Here is a 23,153-nt window from a genome sequence, read left to right as displayed (position 1 = left end):
GCACCCAGGCCTGCTCCTGAAACTCTTAGAGAGTGGAATAGGAGGAAGAACGTACGACGTCATCAAGAGCTCCTACACTGGAAACCAGTGCAGTGTGAAGGTGAATGGGAAAAGGACAGCATACTTCCAACAGGCCCGAGGGGTCAGACAAGGCTGTAGCCTGAGCCCAACGCTCTTCAACATCTATATCAATGAACTGGCTACAGCCCTGGAGGCCTCACCAACCCCAGGCCTCACCCTGAACAATCGAGAGGTGAAGTTCCTGCTATACGCCGACGACCTCCTACTCCTGGCCCCCACCGAGAAAGACCTCCAAGAAAGCCTGTCAGTGCTGGAAAAATTCAGCACCACATGGGCCCTACCCATCAACCAGAAGAAGACCAAAGTCATGGTATTTCAGAAGAAGGGCCACAATAAAGCCTCCACCACCCCACAATTCACACTGAACGGCTCCACACTGGAGAAAACCAACAGCTACACCTACCTGGGGCTGGAGCTCAGCCAATCAGGAAGCTTCAAAGCAGCAATAGAAACCCTGAAAGCAAAAGCCTGCAGAACCTTCTACGCCATCAGAAGACAACTGTACCACCTCAAACCACCGGTGAGGGTCTGGATGAAGATATTTGACGCTGTCATCTCCCCGATCCTTCTCTATGGGAGCGAGGTTTGGGGCCCAGCCACCTACCCAGACCAGTCAAAGTGGGATTCCAGCCCAACAGAGAACTTCCACCTGGAGTTCTGCAAATACCTGCTCCATGTCCATCGCAACACCACCAACATGGCCTGCAGGGCAGAGCTAGGCAGACTCCCCCTACGGCTCACCATACAGAAGAGAGCACTAGCTTTCCAGGCACACATCCAGGGGAGCAAGCCTGACTCCTACCACCACCAAGCATGGCTAAGCCACCTGAGCAAACTAGACACTCACCAACCAAACAGCAGCCAACCACCAAACCAAAAACACCAACAGATGATAACCAAGGCCGAAATAAAGGCGACCACAGAGGCAAACAGAGAGCGGTACATTGAAGAATGGAGAAACGAAATAAATAACTCCAAGAAACTCACCGTGTACCAATCCCTACAAAGGGACTACACCATGGCCACCTACCTGGAGAGAATACGCCACCCCAAGCACAGACAGACCCTGAGCCGGTACAGACTGAGCGCCCACAACCTAGAGATAGAGATGGGGCGATACAGGCAGACGTACAAGCCACGGGAGAACAGACTGTGCCAGCACTGTGACCAGGGGGCCCTAGAAGACGAGACCCACTTCCTGCTACACTGCACCAAATACTCAGCTGTGAGGGCCGTCTACTACCAAAGACTCTCTGCCCACATCCCAGACTTCATATCTGCAGACGAGAAGAGGAAACTCTACATTCTACTGGGAGAAGAAGAGGCCACTGTGGAGATCGCTGCCCAATACGTGTCCAGCTGTCACCAAACCAGAGGAAGATGAGACTCCACGGACTGTTATATTTATCCCAATACACCCGCCCCGCCCCACCCCACCCCACCCCCACCTCCCCATATAGCGGTCACCAACTAAGAGGAAGATGAGACTCCATGGACTGTTATATTTATCCACCCCACCCCCACCTCCCCATATAGCGGTCACCAACGAAGAGGACGATGAAACTCCATGGACTGTTATAACCCAAACCCCCCACCCCCCACCCCCTATACCCACCACTCACCCACCCGAATCCAACTCCCCCCCCCCCCCCCCCACCGCCCACTTTACTAGCTTTGGCAATGCCAAATACCTATTCGGACGTGCCAATAAAGCTTTTTTGATTTTGATTTGATTTGATTTATATCTTGTAAAGGAGGTCTGGCACCGTTACCAGCAGGTCAAGATTTTAAAGTTTTCCTCCTGGGCACTGAAGGGTAACGATGGTTTGTGAGCAAACAGGAAGGAATGGCCCCAATCAGGTCATGGCTGTCAGCAGCATGTCAGAGAAGCAAAAGGACATGTGTTAGGGCCTCAGTATGATAAAGAATACTCTCTAGGTAAGTGGGAGTAGAAGAGAACAAGGGCATCAAGGAGAACTTGCGCAAAAACGCAACATTGGATTTGGTCATTTCCTTTAATAGTGTGTTCTGTTGTCTGAGAGTTGTGATTGTGTGTGTTGCGATACCTACTGGCCTAGAATTCAGTGTGTATGTAGGGTGTGTGGACTGTGTTGGGTTGCGATTTATACTCCCTTTACAGTATGATTGAAATTTGAGTTCAAAACTGGGAGAATGGGTTATATTAACACTTTGCACAATAATGTCACACAGAGATTACCTGGATATATGTCAACACACTGTCCGCCTCAGTTCTGGTAGATTCTCACATCAAGAGACATGCAAACCAAAATTCAAAGCCATCACTTCAATTCTCTCTTGGTTTGATGACGGGGTCTGTCAGTTCTGAAAATGAATTTGAGGACATTCTGGACATCAAGAGAGTTGGAAGCAAAACATTCTACCTAGATAACTCCTATATGGTCAAAGGGACTGAATGGGCTAGTCAAACTTCTGCCTAATGGACTAGAAGGTCTCTCTTCCAGAAGAGAGATCCTTGGGGCCTGCTGAAGATATCAATGGTCCATCACTCCTTAAGTTACAGCTTTATTTTGAACCCAAGAAATGGGGCATGGGGAGGGGGGGGGGGCGGCAACTATAATACTGGCTGCTCATAGTTGCTTGCATGTTGCCTTTACTCAATCCCTGTCATGCCTCTCTTCTGACTACAGCTTGTTGCTAACATGAGAACTAGTACTGCATCACAATCTGTCTCCTGGACTGTAAAATGTATTCTGCCAGCGTTGACCCTGGCCCATCCCTTAATACTCTCTTGCTGTTTTGTGCCAATGTTGCTTATCCTGATACAGATGAAAGCTGACCCAGGTGGTTTACTCCTAGAGGGAGCGACTGCATCAAAGTTTACATCCCTGAAGGTGAAATCAAAGGACCACTTAGACCACTGATGGCTAACCTTTTGAGCTCAGTGTGTCAAAATGCATAAAAAAAATAGCTTAACTCTGGTGCCACATCACATCTTTTTATGGCCCCCAAACAGTATTTGAACCCCTTTTTATGATCCCCCACACACAGTATATGACCCTTTGTTTTAAAATTCTACCCGAAATAAACAACCCCCTTTTGCTTCCCCACCCCAACACAGAGTAGCAGTTGATAATTTTTACTCACCTGTCCATGCTCCAGTCCTGGCTGTCCTCCGATGCCGCCTCCACAGTGCAGTGTAGCAGATGCTGAAGAACATTAGAACGCTGTACATAGCACCCCAGTGTTCTTCAGTGTTGTGATGTAAGTGTAGCGCCAACTAGAGTAGGCAGTGGAGGGCGGCCAGTACAGTTGTACGGACAGAAGAGTAAAAATTATCGCCAGCTGCTTTTCAATATAACACAATAAGTAGCTGCTGATTTTTTATTTTTTTTTTAAAATGCCGCTCCCCAGTTTATTCCATGAGGAGCCGTCTGAGCCATCGCCTTATGGAAGGTGTGCCCCTGCAGCTGCCACTTGGTCCTGACAATGTGCATCACCTAAAATGTCTTACCTTGTCACAGGTTCACCATCACTGACCTAGACAGTTCCCTCAGGGATAGCCCATATCCAGCCATCATAGGTGACAATAGGTGCACACCTGATGTGCCTTGCACAGATTCACCAGCACAGCCTAATGTTTGCTTTAGCCCCCTTACACACGACTGAATGAATTGTCAGTGTGCTATCTGATACAGTTTTTTTTTTTCAGTCTCTGTCAATTTAGGAAGAGTAACAAAAAAAAAAAGACCAACTGACTTCGGAAATAAACAGCAATTGTTATCTATTATATTATACTATTATTCCAATTGTACAATGATGCATATGCAGAGATTATTACAGAATTACTGTAGCTAGAATTTTGGAAAGTTTTCCTTCTATAAATATACAGTATGTTATGTTTTGTCCTAGGAGCCCTGGCCTTGAATTACCTTGTGTAGCAGCAGATTCATTAGGGTTTGAGTGGTTCATAGACACTATACACCATCACAAGCCCCAGTTTCTGGACACACTGAGCAAAATACTAAGTGGGAGGTACAACAATTAAATAAAGATTAATCAGATTGTGATGGGGGAGGGGGGTTGTAGCTGGAGATGACCTGTAGAAATGGACAGATAACATTAAGGATCCTAGGACAGTGCAGCTTCTCTGATGGTTGCCAGAAAGTCTCATTCACTCCACAGCCTCTTACATGAAGCACAGGGATTTGGCAGCTTTTACCTTGGCACTATAGCATCAGCAGAGACCATACGGAAAATATATTTCATAGCATAAGAACAGCATTAAACATTGACTATTGCTGCAGCACGGTGTCACAGGGATCAATTCCAGGCAGAAAGTAATGAGGCTGCTTTTATGTTCTTCATCAGTGAGACTAACAATGAGAGAACACATAAAAACCTCGCATGTGACCGTAGAGGCCGCCAATGACGGTCAGATCACATCAGTCGGGTGCTTGATGCACATTCCGGACGTGGGGTCACCTTTCAAAGTAAATATGACTGACATTTCCAACATAGCACAGAAAGAATTGATCATTTTCCCCTAAATGTGCATTTTCCATTCGCATCTTTCTGGATTTTCCACATGTGGTTTTGTGGTGGAAATGGCCTGGAACGGAAAATAGAATTTTCCCCTTAACTACCTCAATGGTGCAATTGGCTGGGGAAAGAGCCATTTGATATTGTGTGCCGATTCTACTTCTGTACTGCAGGTGCAGACGGATCAGACAGTAGACCCTGAATGTTCTCCATGACATAAATGTGCTGAATGACACAAACTATTCGACAAATGTAAGTACATAAGACTTTCATAGCACAACCAGAACTTTGGCTTCAAAAGAAAATTTTAAATTATAATTATTAATACAGTAATTGTTATATTATAGAATTATTGCTATTGTGTAATTAGATACATAGTTGTTACATATTTATTTGCATAGGAATTCAATCACTATATTTTTCCTGAATTAGAGGAACTTTAATGCTTCTTTGGGATAATATCTGGTTTGGGCTACCAAATCCACTTCCCTGGCTAAAACCTCATAAAGATAACCAAAGCCATAACATTCACAGTAACATTTATAGTTTCACATGTAGAATATCACATTTTAGGGGGCATTCACACAGAGTTTCCATGCGCTGATTCTGACACAGAAATTGAGTCAGCATCTGCGAGGAAATGAAGCCTCCCATTGACTTCAATTAGTTCCATTTTCCGCGCGGAACCCATTGAAATCAATGGGGAGAAAAAGCCTCCCATTGATGTCAATGGGATCTGCACAGAAAACAGAACCCATTGAAGTCAATGTAAGTTTTTTTTTTTATTCCATGTCAGAATCCGCGCCAAAATACTCAGTGTGAATGCCCTCTAATGGGAATGCTATCGCTATGTGCAAACACCATAAACTGAACGGTGATATTTTTGAAACACAAAGGAGAAAGTTAAAATATTTTAGGAGGGAGGTTCCAAACTACTGTTCAAAAATCTCCTGCTGGACCTTAGTGATGCCTATTACCATGTACCCATATTTCCAGATTCTCATAGTTATTTAAGGATAGCCATCATCCAGGACAAGAAACTCAGTTCCAGACTTTGCCATTAACTTAAAAATTATTGGTGCTGAACACATTCCGAACAGCAGAGCGATAGTCTTCTTTTATATGAAAGGAATAAGGATAATATCCTATTTAGATGAATTAGTGGCCCTAGTTCAGACAGAAGGCCTGTTGTTGTCTGACCTCAAGAATCAAGTCTTGTTAAAAAAAAAAAAAAGTTATTTTAGATTCACAGATTACTCTTTCTACTGTATTGCAGGCCCACAAATTCTATTGAATTTTCTACTCTGTTCTCTCTGTTTCTACTCTCAAAAAGTGATGGATTCATCTTTAATTGGTGGCTAATAATAAAAACGTCCAAAGGACTTAATATCAGGTGACAAACAGTTCCGCAACGAAGAACCGAGAATTTGAAGACTTTCAGACAATACCACCACAGCAGCATACCTAAACATACAGGGTGATACAAAGGGCCAAAACTGGGTCAGATGGCAGCTCTGGATATTGGCTAACATCCTCTCCTTATAAGCTGTCCAAGGGGCAGTTAGAATAAGGTGAAAGACTTTCTAAGCTGAAAAACTCTTCATGAAGGCGAGTGGATAATGAACCCAGAAGTCTTTCTGTTACTAACAAACTGAAGAACTCCCACCCTGGATCTTTCTGCCAGCAGAATGAACCACCAACTTCCTCAGCTCCTTTCCCTGTCAAGTTGGGACAAGTCAAAGGGATTGGACGTACTGTGTCGACCCTGGCCCCCAGATCTCCTCCCTGCTTCTCAGAACTCTAACAAAGAATGAGGAGGAAAGAGCCAGGGTTATCCTTATCTTTCATAACTGGGCCTAAAGAACTTTGTTCCATCTTTTTCTTCAATTAACAGGGAGCCTACCGGTCTCTGTCTCCACTTCCAAGCATGCTGTCCCAAGGTATAGTTCTATATAAATCAGTTACGAGGAGCGACTGAAAAGTTCCTAGCCCACCCATGAAATATTTTTCATATGGTCTTGTTTTGCAATGCAATATGTTATTTAGTTATTTGAAAGGTCTCATGAACAATCTGGATGTATTTTGATTTTTGTTTCAGGTACAGCATTTTAAAGTTGTTTGCTGCCATGTTTCCATTTAGTCTTGTGTTGGCGCCTTCTTGCTGGCAGTCCTGCAACTCATGTGACCGCTAAGACAAATTGAGTTCAGGATGTCCAGAAATGAGGTGCCGCGATGAGACTGAACAGAAACAGGCGGGGAACAACTGGGTGCTGGGGACAAGCAAGTATACTTTTTTAATTTTCTTTTTCTTTTTTTTTCTTTTACACCTTCCTGGTGACCTCAGGAGCCGCTCCTATTTATGGACAATGTCTATGAAAAGGGTTGTCCGGGCCAATTTTTTTTTTTTAATGGCAACTTCACTGGTCCTCCCTACTATATGGGGAACATTAATAGGGCCATTGTATTGTGTGAGGGCATTGGTGGGGGCTAATATCCTATGAGTGGAACATTAAACTGTGTGGGGCATATTAAAGGGGTTGTCCAAGGTTATTTTTTTTATGGTCTCTCCTCAGGCCATAAATACCTGATCAGTAGGGTGGCTGACACACGGCCCCATCAGCTGTATGGAGCCACTTCTGGCCGCTGTTCTGTACATAACGCAGGCCTGGAATCAGAAAACTCCATCTGCTGTATAGTCGCCCGGCGCCTTCACCGCAGTTCAGCTTTCACTGACTTCAATATGTGCTGAGATGCAGTGAAGGTGCCCAGCCAATATACAGTGGACAGAGTTTTCTCCTTCCGACCCCGTAGTATGCAGCACGGGCGCCAGAAGTGACTCCATACTGATGATTGGTGTGGGGGCCCAGGTATCTTCCCATTACAGATCAGGTATTTATGGCCTATCCTGAGGATAAACCATACAAATGATGCCTAGAAAACCTCTTTAATACACCACCTAATGCCCCACACTGTATCCCTTTCACTGCCAGGGGACTCTGCAAAAACTGCTCTGGCTACTGGAGGTGCAAAATTTTCAGTTTTGAGATTGACAAATAAAACCTAAATTGCAACATTAAAAAAAATCATGCTACCCCCTTCCCCCATACCTATATATTAAAAAAGCAGTGGGGGTCCTAAAGGCACGGGGCCACTAGGGGATTCACTAGTCCCCTGATGGGCTAGTCCGACCCTGGCTATATCTAACAGCATGGAAACTAAATGCTCTATTCTGCTGAAAAAAATGCCTGTACATCTGTTGGTGGTTTCTACGGTTTTACTAAGCCGTAAGTCTGTGACTTTTAAAATATATCACCAAATTAGTTAGGCTTTCTTAGCTTTTTCTAATTACAGATGGGATCTTTCCAGCCCTTCAGAAACCTTCCGGTCTTACGGACAGGCATGAATAGCCACAGATATTAGAGAAAAGGGGCTCTATAACTTGAACTTATACTCACGGACACACGTATATGCTTCTTATTCAGAGACAAAAAGAGGGGTCAAACACTAACAAACTTTCGGTACTTGATGGGGACTGATTCTTAACCTGGCTAAGTTGGGAAATGATTTCCTACTGCTCCAGAAACTTTGTGGTCTTCATAGGAGAAAATTAGAAGAAAGGGTTTTTACAAAAGGAGAATTAGTACTTCATGTCCTTGTTTGTTAATGCAACACACACACACCTTTTATAGCCTAACTTGACCCTACAGGTACCATCACATTCTGTCTATAGTAACAGATAAATTGAAAAAGTGGTTTCAATGTTCAATAAAGCGGATGGAGGACATTGTTTTGCCAGGAAGGTTTTATGATAATTTTTAAATACCGTAGCTATAGAACGAGTGATTATGAAGATAATCTTGTTTCCCTTAGTCCTAACAGCGGCACAATGTGGGGTATTTCTGCCCCTGTGTGCTGGTAGGACAGGCGGATATTTAATTAGCCAATCAAATGCGTGGCAGGCCCTATAAGAGGGCACAAGAACCTCCCCTCTGCGTGTAAATACAAAAGTACCTCCATTACATTTATATACAGTTTTATACATAAGATATGATTCCCAGGGTGGGAAATCTTGTGCCGCTGTTAGGACTAAGGGAAACAAGATTATCTTCATAATCACTCGTTCCCTGTCGTCCTCAACAGCGGCACAATGTGGGGATATAGCAAGCAGGTCCCCAAGATGGGTGGGACAAACCCATGACCGAACTTAAACTGGTCTGGGCAAAGGCAGTGGAATCTGCCACTTGGTCCTTCAGGCGGTAATGCCGAATGAAGGTGGATTCAGATGCCCAAGATGCAGCTGCATATATTTGGTCCACAGACAAAGCACTTCTTTCTGTCCGTGAAGTGGACACTGCCCTGGTTGAATGGGCATGAAGGAAAGATGGAGCCGACAGCCCTTGGGCGGTATAGGCGACTCTAATAGTCTCGGTAACCCACCGGGATATTGTAGCTTTGGTGCCCTTGTTTTTCCCCGTGTAGCTGACCAACAGGTTTTCAGTCCACCTAAAGGGGCGAGTGCGCTGCAAGTAGATCTGCAGGCATCTAACCACATCCAGCTTGTGCCATCTTTCTTCTTCAGCAGAAGAAGGGAACGGAAAAAATACTGGAAGGGAAATCAGTTGGTTCCTGTTTACAGCAGATGGCACCTTGGGACGAAACCCAGGGAGGAACCTAAGCTGTACATGGTCAGAGAAAAAGGTGGTATATGGCTCCTCAGCGGACAAAGCTTGTAGTTCACTAACGCGTTTGGCAGGTGTGACTGCCAATAGCAGCGCCATTTTGCCGGTTAGCGACTTGAGGGAGACCTCTTCCAGAGGTTCAAATGGCTGGCCACATAGGGCGTTCAGGACCGGAATAAGGTCCCATTGGTGGACAGGGGTGTTTACCACCGGTCTCAGCCTAGTTGCCCCTTTAATAAAGGTGCTCACTAAAGGATCCTGAGACAAACGCCTCCCCAGATAGGCGGACAGGGCCGCTACGTGTACCTTGAGTGTGGCCGCAGCAAGACCTCTGTCTAGTCCGTCTTGAAGGAAGTCCAGGATCGCCTCCGTAGGGGGATCGGTGGAGTCCACTTGATGCTGCAGACACCAGGCATTAAAGATGTTACCTATTCGACGGTAGTTCCTGTTAGTCGAATCTGCTCTGGCGCTGGATAGGGTCTTCAAGACGGCTTGTGACAGTCCTCTATTTCTCAATAGGGACTGGTCAACCTCCAGGCTGTCAGGTTGAGTCTCCTCAGATCCTGGCATCTCAGCTCTCCTTGGGTTACCAGGTCTGGGAGTGGGGGAAGCCTCCAATATATGCCCTGACTCATTTGTATGAGCTGAGCAAACCAAGCCCTTTTTGGCCAGAACGGGATTATGGCTATTCCCGAGGCTTGGTCCTGTCTTATTTTTATCAATACCTTCGGTATGATTGGAATTGGAGGGAATATGTAAAACAGCCTGAACCTCCATGGGATGGACAGGGCATCCACCGCCAAGGGATTGTCCTCCTGGTACAGAGAGCAGAAGGTCCCCACCTTGGCGTTGAGTCGGGTAGCCATAAGATCGACCTCCGGGAGACCCCATCTCTGGACGATCTGTTGAAATACGTCTGGATTGAGAGACCATTCTCCTGATACGGTAATACCCTGACTCAGCTGATCCGCTACTATGTTCAGGGAGCCCTTTATGTGAACAGCGGATAACTGGACCAGATTCTTCTCCGCCTAGGCAAATATGAGATTCGTCTCTCTCAGCAAGGTTGGTGACCTGGTGCCCCCTTGTTTGTTTATATAGACTACCACCGTCATATTGTCTGACCGGTTTTTGACAGACTTGCCTTTCAATTCTGGGGCAAAGTGTACTAGGGCCAGGTACACTGCTCTGAGTTCCTTGAGATTGGATGACCCCAGCTCCGGACATCTCCATCGTCCTTGTACAGTTTTGTCTTGACAATGGGCTCCCCATCCCCACTGGGATGCATCTGTTGTCAACAGGGTCCACACTGTCGGGACCGTGGACCTTCCGTCTTTCAGGTGTATCCACCATCTGAGGGAAAGACGGGTAGCGGGAGAAAGGCAGATCTTCTTGTGCAATCCCCGTGGAGACCTGTTCCAGGTTCTCAACACTTCCATCTGCAGGGGACGCAAATGCCATAAAGTCCAAGGCACCACCCTGGCCGAGGATGACATCAGGCCCAGGACTCTCATGGCGGTCCGGATGGTTACCTGCCGAGTGCGCAATAGGAATCGTGCACTGGCTTGGATTCTTTCCTTCCTTGGACTGGAGAGGAAGATCTGCATCGCTTCTGAATCCACAATAAATCCGAGGAATTTTCTTCAGGTGGATGGAACGATTTCGGACTTCTCCCAATTGATAATCCTAACTCCTGTAGGAAGTTGATGGCAAGGTTGAGCTGCTGGAGGAGGGCATCAGGAGACTGAGCTTTCAGTAGCCAGTCGTCTAGATAAGGGACGATGAAAAGACCCTGAAGTCTGAGGGCCGCGGACCGGAGAAATCACCTTGGTGAATACCAGTGGGGCGGATGTGATGCCGAATGGCAGAGCTGTGAATTGATAGTGCTCCCTGTGGCCGGCCATAGCGACGGCAATCCTGAGGAACTTCCTGTGGAAATAAGCAATGGGGACATGTAGATAGGCGTCCTTCAAATCGAGGGTAACCATCACCTCTCCTGGCTGAAGAAACACAGCCACGGAATCCACGGTTTCCATTCGAAATGACCTCTTCCTGATAAACCGATTGAGGTACCTCAGATCTATTATCATCCTCCAGCCCCCGGTGAACTTGGGGACCAGAAAGACGGGGGAGTAGACTCCCAGACCGAGGTCTGAGGCTGGTACCTTCTCCAGGGCGCCCTTGGTAACATATTCGGCAACCAAGGCTTCTAGACTGGCCTGCTGAGAAGGTGGAAGAGTTTGGGTGGAAACGAACCGATCTGGAGGTGGAAGATGAAAGTCGATGTGATACCCGTGTTGTATGATCTTCAACACCCATGGGTCTTGGATATGGGTGAACCATGCTCTGGAAAAGGAGGAAAGACGTCCTCCCAGGAAGGGGGGCCACAGGGAGCTGCCCCATGTCAAAACTCAGGCTTCCTCTTGGTGTCCTCCACGACCAGCTCCCCTAGGGCGATATCTAAAACGCCGTTGTTGGGAAGGGCGTCTATAATTAGAGGAAGAACCTCTGCCTCTAGAGGGAGCACGTCTGCCCCTGGATGCTTGAGGTAGGGACCTTCCCCTACCTTCAGCTAATCCCTCCATAATGGCGTCTAAGCTTTGGCCAGACACCCTTCCCGGCTCAAAGGGGAGAGCACAGAGTGCTGCTTTAGACGCAAAATCTGCCCGCCAAGGCTTTAGCCAAAGGGGTCTACGGGCCGCAGTAGACAACGCCATAGATTTAGCGGAGATTTTTAATTGATGGCAGGAGGATTCCGCCAAATAATCTGCAGCCCTATGAACTCTTTTCATAGAGGCCAGAATCTCATCTCTGTCTACGCCCAAGTCTATATCCCGCTCCAAGGCGGATAAGCGGTTGCGCAAAAAGTCACCAACCATAGAGGAGGCTATGGCCACAGAGGCTTGCGTGGAGGAAGCTGAGTAGACCTTCTTCAGAACGGAGTCCGCCCTACGATCCAGAGGGTCCTGAAGATTTGAACCATCTTCCAAGGGCACCAGGGTTCTGCGGGACAGCTTTGCTACGGCCAAATCCACCTTCGGGGGAGGCCCCCAGGAATCCCACTGGGTAGTGTTAATAGGAAACAAACTCTTGAAGATCCTGGAAAGCGAATGTCCTTTCTCTGGCTGTTTCCACTGCTGCGCCATAAGGTCGGTCAGCGTGGCGTCCGCATGGAAGGCAATATGTCCCCCAGAGGCAGACGTGGAGGCTTCCCCGTCAACATCTCGGCCCACTGTAGACCGGATGGACTTCAGCAGCCTGCCCGTTTGTTCATAATGGAACGCAGTTCTGCTGGAATAACTGAGTCGTCCTCGGAGGAATCATCCTCTGCCACCCGCAGGTGTTACAAGGGGGGGGGGAGAGACGAGGAACGGAGCTCAGAGCATGGTCTCCTGGTGAGCTGAGACAAGGTGCAATGGATCCCTTTGAGGGAATCATCCTGCAAAACAAAAAGGAGAGTACAAGCAAGGGAAAAACTATTTACCCAAGCGATGCCCAAACTCACCATCTCCTTGACCCATGCCATCATATCTCTGGGAGAGGGCTCCACAGGTGGAGGACCTCTGCACCCGCGACAACGGGCCCACTCATAGCCTGAAAATAGGCAAGTTATAGGACCAGTAGTACCCCGCAGGGCACAACCTTTCAAGCCGCTACCTACCATCAGGGAGCGGTGTGTCGCAATCGAAGCAGGAAAGATGTTTCCTCTTGGAAGAGGTTTTCCTCCTACCATCCCCAGGAGGGGTAGTAGAGGATGACATATCCTACAGAGAGAGATAATAGACCATGCAACACTGTCACCATGACATCATACCAGCTTTTAAAAAAAGGGTAAATCTTACCAGGTCCTGTAGACCGGACAGAGAGGTGACTTGACGCCCAACGTGCGACTCGAACCCACGACCTTGAGATTAAGAGTCTCATGCTCTACCGACTGAGCTAGCCAGGCTGGCGCTGTGAACAGGATCTGAACCTGTGCGGGGAGACCCCATTGGATTTCGAGTCCAAAACCTTAACCACTCAGCCATCACAGCCGGTTCCCAATAAAGTTTGCAAACTGGAAAAGAGTTCAAGATCAATGAACACCACAATCGCACGCCTTCAGCAGATACTGCAGGAAGGTCTCTGACACCAGGCCAGCCAGCCTCTTAATTCTGGCCGGCTGGAAGTGGGCGGAGCCACAATCAAAGCAGGTGAGGCAACCTGCCCAGACAACTAACCCTGTAATCAGGGGTCTGCAAAGATATACATTCCCCCCCACCAAGAGGCCCTTAACACGGGCACTTACCCCCACATCTCTCAGTCTTTTCCGGCCTTTAATAAGGCCTGAATCTTCCCTGAGTGAGCGGCCGCCAGCGCCAGGCCGTTGCCATGGCGCTATGATACTTCCGGCGAAACCGGAAGTGCGCGCTTACAGCGGCCGGCGGGGAACAGGATACACAACAGTGTGGTTCCACCCGCCGGCAGTCCGCGCGGCCACCAGAGGCGGCATGCGGAGTCCTCGGACTCTCACCAAAATGTCAGGTAAGTCACAAGGAGCAGGGGAAGCAGAGGAGAGGGGGGGCAGGGGGGATAGAGGGGGGTAGCCACACATGGCTAACAAGCACCTTCTCCCCGCAGGGCACAGAAGGTGACAAGAAGAAAACAACCGCTCAGGAGGTGAGTGATCCTGCTGAGCTTCTCAAAGAGGACACAAGTCCTCCCACCTGTCCTCTGTCCACACAGGACAGAAAAAAACACGCAGAGGGGAGGTTCTTGTGCCCTCTTATAGGGCCTGCCACGCATTTGATTGGCTAATTAAATATCCGCCTGTCCTACCAGCACACAGGGGCAGAAATACCCCACATTGTGCCGCTGTTGAGGACGACAGGGAACTGATTTTATATATCGAATTGCTGTGTGCACTATGGCATAACACAAGATTTAATCAATTACTCTTATAGGGGCTCTATCAGCAAAATTATGCTGTATGAGCCCCACATATGTGTGAATAGCCTGGGCGGTGATGCACGGTCCGACGTCCTCTTCTGGCACTCTTTCCTCTTCTTTCTTCTTCTTCTTTTGGCGACGCCCTCCGGTCCTGGCTCTTCCCTGCCTTGATCTTCCTCTTCTTCCGGCAGTCTTGGTTCATATCCAGCGCATGTGCAGTATCACTCCCTCTGGAGCGCTACTGCACACGCCCCGGCGCCATTTTTCCCAGTGGCAGATCTCGAGCATACTACGCATACGCCGTAAGCTCGCTTAGTTCTAAGGGGAATTGAGTATACTGAGTTCCCCTTAGAACTATGCGAGCGTACTATGCATGCGCAGTACGATTGCAAACTGCCATTGGGAAAAAAACGGCGCCGGAGTGTGCTCAGTAGCGCTCCGGAGGGAGCAATACTGCGCACGCGATGGATTTGAACCAATCCCACCGGAAGAAGAGGACGATGAAGCTGGGGAAGAGCCAGGACCGGAGGGTGTTGCCGAAAGAAGAGGAAGGCATGCCAGAAGATGACGTCGGACCATGCATCACCGCCCAGCGTGCAAGATAAGTATAATTTACACATATGTTTTTATGGTTTCATTTTAAAACGGGGGGGGGGGGGGTTCAAATAACATTAGCGGTGCCTGATTAGCCTTTTTAAAGGCTATTCACGCATATCTGGGGCTCATACTGTTAAATATCTTGTATTTGCTGGTGAGACTTGTATCCACTGTTAAATATCCGTACCTGGCCTTGAAATTGTGGGATAGACTTGTGTCACGTGTTCTCGGCCTTATCCACGATAGGAAGAAGTCAGCTTGTTATAAATCAGTGTAGAGGTTTATTAATATCTTGAAGGAAAACACAGGAACAGGGAAAATGTCCAAATAACACAAATATCAGTCAATTGTCAATAGCTTACATCTTCAGAGAAGTTAAATCATCTGGATATCTTGTAGTTACAGCTTGGTTCATGCTTGTCATCTGGTCTGGTCATCTGGAATATTCACGACATCTTGTCCAGGATGACAGAGAGGGATGGCAGACAGACCTGCCATAGATTCCCCATGGATCCCCCTCATGGATGACGATGACAACCCCGACGTGTGTGTCTGTCACTCATTTATGTTCATGAGAGTGGGTGTTACCTTCCATGTTACAGCTATTTAAGGAGATTTCTACTATGGTTTACTCTAACCGCACCCATGTACCCAAAATACAACAGATATGATGTCAGTAGAGTGTTAACCCCATGTCTGCTAGAGAATATTGTAAATATATAATATTTAACATTTCCCCCTTTTGAGAGTGAAATATCTGTTTGAACTCTCAAGATATACCATACGACAATATTCATACAATTAGATTATATCTTCTTTCTTCTTTGCTGAATACTGGAACTTAATTTTCATTGATTGTCCATGTAACAATAATTTCATCAATTTGCAATAAATTTTGTCATTAATAAATGTTATGGTATGTTATGGTAAACTGTGATCAAAGATGGAAACAATTTGATCCACTATCTAACCTACACCTGATGAAGGCTCTTCTTTCATCGTCTGGTCTTCTGGTCATCTCTTCTTCAGTCATAATAGAAGGCTTATTACCACAAATGTAGTTCTTGACTTAAAGTCCTTTATAGATTTCCTCCGTGTTGTGCAGATATTATAACATTGTCCATTAAAGTTTATATTACGAAGATATTGATATAACAACAAAGTCCATATGTTATGTTTCACTTCACCAAGACATAGACTGTAGAGGGGTTTTTCCTTCTGTAATTACCTTGACCACCTGTCACTGTAAAATCATGTGACACTTCTGGAGCAATACTGCAAAAGCAAGGCAAGTGTGAATTCTGACATCATCCCTGCTGCTTGTCAGTAAGGTTCAGTCCTGGAATCTCAGTCTCTTGGATACACAATATCTGTGTTCGGGTTTTATCATTCACAACCCTTTTGCTCACCAAACAACTTGAAGTCTTGAAATAGAGAGGATTCCACCAAACATTGATGAGGACATCTTATCTCTGTCCAATCATCAGCTTGTCAAAGGTTCCAAACTCCAGTAATAATTTTTAAACACAGTCCTTGGCATAAGCATATAGTTTTATACCTTCAGATTTTGTCTTTTCCCGCACATCATCTTCTTGTAACTGTTAAAGTCTTTTTATTAACATTTGATATCAAACTTTATCATAATCTTGGACTTGATTGAAGATAAGTTTTCTTTCCCTAATAACTAAGCCAAATTAGGCAATTTACTAAACTATAATATCACAGTGTACCATACCATTCATTTATATATCATACTTCTCTTTATATTGTATCAATATTTTTGTCAAACTATCAGATAATAGTACTTTGGATACAATAATCCATATAAACATCATATATCAACATATATATCTTTATATCTATATGTATGAATATATATGTGTACTTTACTTGTGATGACAAATTGCAACATGACTTTGAAATATAATGTGATTTCATTATTACCATTCTATAGACATTCATAATATTTATTCTTTAGTTAGAACTTATCACCAATTATACTAAACATATGTTCCTATATGAATGTGTTATCATACTTAATCATACATTTTCTAAAGTTTAGTCACTTTATTTTCCTTTTTAATAAGAAATAATTTTATTTTGAACATTCCTTTATTAAAACCATTGTGTTCTTTATTTGAGACACAATATTAACCTTTATTCATAAAAACGTATGTGCCTAAAGTTTCCTCTTAACACCTCGTCTCTTCACAGATTCCTGTGACCTTCTTAACCTTTCAGATACCTCCAATACCAAGAATAGAGACAACACTTGTGCCAACACACTCTTGTCTCTGTCTTAAACTTAACTGTATATATTCTTGTGTACTGGCTGTATGTGAACACCATACATATGAAATAAGTATACAAAACATAAACATTTCAAAATATGTCACATACTATAATCAGAAGTTTGAAGAATAAACCAGAGACTATCTCTCTTGATATCCCATATCCTTTGATGATATTATACTTCTCCTTTCATGAAGATGATTAGCTTATCTCATTTGCATATAAGACATTTATGTTTTCCCAATGTTTGTTTTCCCAATGTTTGTAGATGTTGATGTGTGTAAGTGTATGCAAGTGTGTGTGTACATGTAAGAATACATAATCAATAATAATATAATAAAACAATAATACAATACTGGCTATAACTAACTAGATTTTCCCACCATAACTAATATATTTATTATCCCATGATCCAATTACCCCAATAAGCCTTTATTGTTTGTCAGGTTTGAACAAATATATTGAAGAGCTATCTATATCTTAGTCAAAAGCTTCTTCTTTTGCTACAAAATATTCACAAACTAAAATAACCTTCACCCTAGTGCAGCTGTCACCTTTTCCTCAGCTCATGTGACTTAAACACTTGGTATAAACATATGAGGTTCCTTTCAATGGATTTCACATATATTTGCTAATTTCCCAATTTAATATAGAGGATCATATAAGATAAAAAATAGAAAGAAATAGAAAAAGAAATAGAAAAAGAAAATAGAAAATAGACATCTCTTTGTTGGATATATTTTCTTTTTCTCCTTGTTGGATGCATCCTGATTTTCTTAGGCCTATTTGTGATGTCACAGATCTGTTGTATACACCAGTCGACTCGACACATATAACACTTATACTGACCAGCCCATCAGGGTCACAGGTCACAGTGTGTTGCTGTCAATCAACTGACCACATGAACGGACATTGAGTCACAGTAAGAGCTCCATGCCTAGTTGCATGCCTTCATACATAATGGATTATACATGAAAATCCTAAAAACATGGACTTTACATGAAACTATTGAAAAACATGCTTAAGGTAAGTTATAACTTCTATCACTTATCATGCATTGTTATTAGTCACACCATGTTAATTTGTTTACTCATTAATAGTTAGACACTCCATGCATTCTTTTAGCTAGAAGAAAGAATGATGAATGGACATCACTGATTGAACTGCTGCATTTTTCCATATATCTATATCTGAAGAGAAAAATAGATAAACTTTAGCAAAAACCAAATTAATACAATAATGATTTTAACCAATGGACAGTTTAATAACTTTATGGATTCCTAATACTATTTGATCATATTCATATATTGTACATATATTCATATACATGTCATACACTCACCGGCCACTTTATTAGGTACACCTGTCCAACTGCTTGTTAACACTTAATTTCTAATCAGCCAATCACATGGCGGCAACTCAGTGCATTTAGGCATGTAGACATGGTCAAGACAATCTCCTGCAGTTCAAACCGAGCATCAGTATGGGGAAGAAAGGTGATATGAGTGCCTTTGAACGTGGCATGGTTGTTGGTGCCAGAAGGGCTGGTCTGAGTATTTCAGAAACTGCTGATCTACTGGGATTTTCACGTACAACCATCTCTAGGGTTTACAGAGAATGGTCCGAAAAAGAAAAAACATCCAGTGAGCGGCAGTTCTGTGGGCGGAAATGCGTTGTTGATGCCAGAGGTCAGAGGAGAATGGCCAGACTGGTTCGAGCTGATAGAAAGGCAACAGTGACTCAAATAGCCACCCGTTACAACCAAGGTAGCCAGAAGAGCATCTCTGAACGCACAGTACGTCGAACTTTGAGGCAGATGGGCTACAGCAGCAGAAGACCACACCGGGTGCCACTCCTTTCAGCTAAGAACAGGAAACTGAGGCTACAATTTGCACAAGCTCATCGAAATTGGACAATTGAAGATTGGAAAAACGTTGCCTGGTCTGATGAGTCTCGATGTTTGCTGCGACATTCGGATGGTAGGGTCAGAATTTGGCGTCAACAACATGAAAGCATGGATCCATCCTGCCTTGTATCAACGGTTCAGGCTGGTGGTGGTGGTGTCATGGTGTGGGGAATATTTTCTTGGCACTCTTTGGGCCCCTTGGTACCAATTGAGCATCGTTGCAACGCCAAAGCCTACCTGAGTATTGTTGCTGACCATGTCCATCCCTTTATGACCACAATGTACCCAACATCTGATGGCTACTTTCAGCAGGATAATGCGCCATGTCATAAAGCTGGAATCATGTCAGACTGGTTTCTTGAACATGACAATGAGTTCACTGTACTCCAATGGCCTCCACAGTCACCAGATCTCAATCCAATATTGTATCTTTGGGATGTCGTGGAACGGGAGATTCGCATCATGGATGTGCAGCCGACAAATCTGCGGCAACTGTGTGATGCCATCATGTCAATATGGACCAAAATCTCTGAGGAATGCTTCCAGCACCTTGTTGAATCTATGCCACGAAGAATTGAGGCAGTTCTGAAGGCAAAAGGGGGTCCAACCCGTTACTAGCATGGTGTACCTAATAAAGTGGCCGGTGAGTGTATATTCATATATTGTACATAACATGTTCCTCCTCTCTCTGCATCTAGAGAGTGGACTATGACGAAAATCTGTCACCACACATGAGACTCTCCTCCTGTGTGTATATATATATTATGATTATGATCCATAGTATTATTCACAATAGCATAATTAGGATTATTTTGCAAACATTATCACATAATCATGTGGATTATACCTGATCATTGGACTTCTCCTCATATAAAAGGGATTTCTCTTTATATAGCCAAATAATACATAATTAAAACTCAATAGACAGTCATTCCTTCAGAGATACTTTTAAATTTGATCCCTGACCTCCTTTCAGATATATATTTTTAAGTTAAACCCATGAACTTCCAGTCAACACGTCCATCCATAATAGCCTCGTCAGGTCATGAGAGAATGCCAAGCTTGCCCTTTTCCTAAGAATATAAGACAGGTCAGATGCCATTGGGTTACTGAAAAGATCTGACATTTTGGAGACAACTGGTACATTCCCAGATACAATCTTTTGACTATCAATAGATTTGGTTGGCTGCAATTCTTTAATTTCAGTTAATACTGGAATTTCAATTTGTGGATTTTCCTGCATGGCATATGGTTTATATGCAACATGTAATTTCCTACGTTTCTCATAGATTTTGTCACTTTCCCTCCTATAGATAGGGGACACTACAACCTGATTTGACAGATGTCTCTTAATAGGCTTTGCTTTTTGCTTTGGACATACTTGGTTTACTTTTGCCATTTGTCTCTCATGTGTTCTGGCCATGTCCAATAAACTAGCAGCTTCAAATAAAGTCTTCTTATCTGAGGCACTGGCAAGGGTGACTGCATCCAAGAATTTGAACTTTTTAACAAAACTTTTCACCATAGATGAAGAGTTCACCTTTTTAATGACAGTTTTGTATGTCCTCTCAAATTTAGACATGAATGCATATGTACATTCTTTTCTGCCAATCTTTATCTCATTCAGTATGTCAGATGTTGGCATGCTGTCACCTCTAGTGCACCAGATTAGTTTCTTTAATCTATCCACATCACTGTCTTTTAACCATTCATTTGACTCATTATCATAAGACATTTTTGCAGACAAACGTTCTGTAAAATCAATAGGAAGCCATATTCTAAACACTTTGTTTTTTTGCTCAGTATTTAGATCAAATTTCTCTGCATGGCTTTCAAAAATTTCTGAGTTTCTACACACATGGATCTTTACATCATATGTGGGAATGGCTTTACTCAGATTGATCAAATATTCCTGAGATTTTAATTTCAATTTAGTTTCTTGTATCATTTGTTCCTCACCATCTATGGCCATTACTGCCACGTGGTGCTCTTTGTCAACATATTGAGATTTCTCATTATCTGTCTGAACAGATTTATGCATACTATTACTTAATTTATTCTCTGTTACCACATCATTAAAAATCTTTACCAAAGAAGCTATATTCCTAAATACCTGCTTCTCTTTTGTAGAACAAATTCTATTTTCAATCTTAGAATTTGCCTGCTCACATTGTGTATACAAATCTTGCCATATACTCGCTAAATTGTCACTAGACAAAACTTTATACTCAAAGTTACACTTTTTAGACAATGACTCTAATTTTTCCATACTTTAAAAGTAAAATCTTTACTCACCACTGTAGAAAGCTTCACCTTTAGCTTATCCTTGGAACAGCTGGTCCCTGTCATCAGAACGTCTCAGTACGTCTGGCACTTGTGGTCCTTCTGTGTTTCCTCACTGGCTTTTCTCACACAGGCTTCCGTATCATATAACACGTACAACAGTCATCTGTATCTCACCAATATAAGTTCTTTTTCGAAGTCTTCCTGAATCTTGCAATTCATACAACTTGCAAAATACTCCTCTCTTCCCCCTTAATTGCAAGTGAACGGAACGAGAAAAACAGGAAAAAAAAACCGACCGTGCTGGCTCGCCACTGTTAAATATCTTGTATTTGCCGGTGATACTTGTATCCACTGTTAAATATCCGTACCTGGCCTTGAAATTGTGGGATAGACTTGTGTCACGTGTTCTCGGCCTTATCCACGATAGGAAGAAGTCAGCTTGTTATAAATCAGTGTAGAGGTTTATTAATATCTTGAAGGAAAACACAGGAACAGGGAAAATGTCCAAATAACACAAATATCAGTCAATTGTCAATAGCTTACATCTTCAGAGAAGTTAAATCATCTGGATATCTTGTAGTTACAGCTTGGTTCATGCTTGTCATCTGGTCTGGTCATCTGGAATATTCACGACATCTTGTCCAGGATGACAGAGAGGGATGGCAGACAGACCTGCCATAGATTCCCCATGGATCCCCCTCATGGATGACGATGACAACCCCGACGTGTGTGTCTGTCACTCATTTATGTTCATGAGAGTGGGTGTTACCTTCCATGTTACAGCTATTTAAGGAGATTTCTACTATGGTTTACTCTAACCGCACCCATGTACCCAAAATACAACAGATATGATGTCAGTAGAGTGTTAACCCCATGTCTGCTAGAGAATATTGTAAATATATAATATTTAACACATACAGCATAATTTTGCTGATAGAGCCCCTTTAACATGGTATTAGAATTTTTATTGGTTAGAGCAGATTTAAGTGGTATAGACCCAAGGTTTAAAATTACTTCTTGAGGATTCTCTCACTTCAATCCAGCTCTGTTAGTTGTGCGAGCCTTGTTTTAAGCTTTCTAGAATTTCTTAGTACTGTCTGATATAAAAGGTGTAAGGTCACATTACTTATACATTTGCTGTTTCTCGCCATTTCCTGCTAGAAGTTACAGGGGACATTTCTCTTCCTCTAATGCCAATCTCGCCTTCATTACTGTTTCACCAAGAAACTCTGCTAATCTTATTAATACGCGCTGTCTGCCTTCTTCTCCAGTCTCTCTTCCTTCTTCTTTTCACACACCCTGGACCTGAGAATAGGCAGGGTAGAGGGGCCATTCTGTCACCACAGTGTACAGGTTATATTCCCAGTACCATCACTCTCCTGATCTGTTGAGGTCCACACCTTCAGACTTTTCCTCTAATTTCCTCCTGTAATTTAACGTACCCCCTGACTCACCCTACCAGTTGCTAGAAGACATCACTTCATGGCTTCCTAATTTCCTATCCTGTGAAATTCCTAGCCTAATTATGGGTAATTTTAATATTCCTATTAACATTCCTGTCTCCCCATCTGAATACAGTTGATTTGGTCTTACGGTTCTGTTCAGTCTATGGCTTTACTAGCTCTCTCCTACTAATTTTTGACCACAACTTTCTTTTCTTTACTGTCAAAGACTGTTTTCCTTCTCAAATCATACCTACCACGCATGCAGGAAACTAGATGCTATTAATTCTCAGCACCTCTCGGATACCCTATATCACTGTGTCCCCCAACTTTTCAATCTCATATTCTGATCTAGCCACCAAGCACTACATTGAGACTCTCAAAACTGCCCTGGATAAAGTTGCACCCCCTACCCTCCAA

General features: G+C 43.9%; 1 non-coding gene across 1 annotated transcript; it reads right to left on the bottom strand.

The window, feature by feature from the left end:
• Window positions 1-13,233: 13,233 nt before the first annotated feature.
• TRNAS-CGA (transfer RNA serine (anticodon CGA)) lies at window positions 13,234-13,315 on the bottom strand. The gene has a single exon. It is a non-coding gene; the product is annotated as a tRNA-Ser (tRNA).
• Between the last annotated feature and the right edge of the window lie 9,838 nt (window positions 13,316-23,153).

This window comes from Leptodactylus fuscus, chromosome 7 (assembly GCF_031893055.1).
Source record: "Leptodactylus fuscus isolate aLepFus1 chromosome 7, aLepFus1.hap2, whole genome shotgun sequence".
NCBI classification, from domain to species: domain Eukaryota; kingdom Metazoa; phylum Chordata; class Amphibia; order Anura; family Leptodactylidae; genus Leptodactylus; species Leptodactylus fuscus.
The sequence above is the reverse complement of the archived record's forward strand: the minus strand, read 5'-3'. Positions and strand labels throughout refer to the sequence as shown.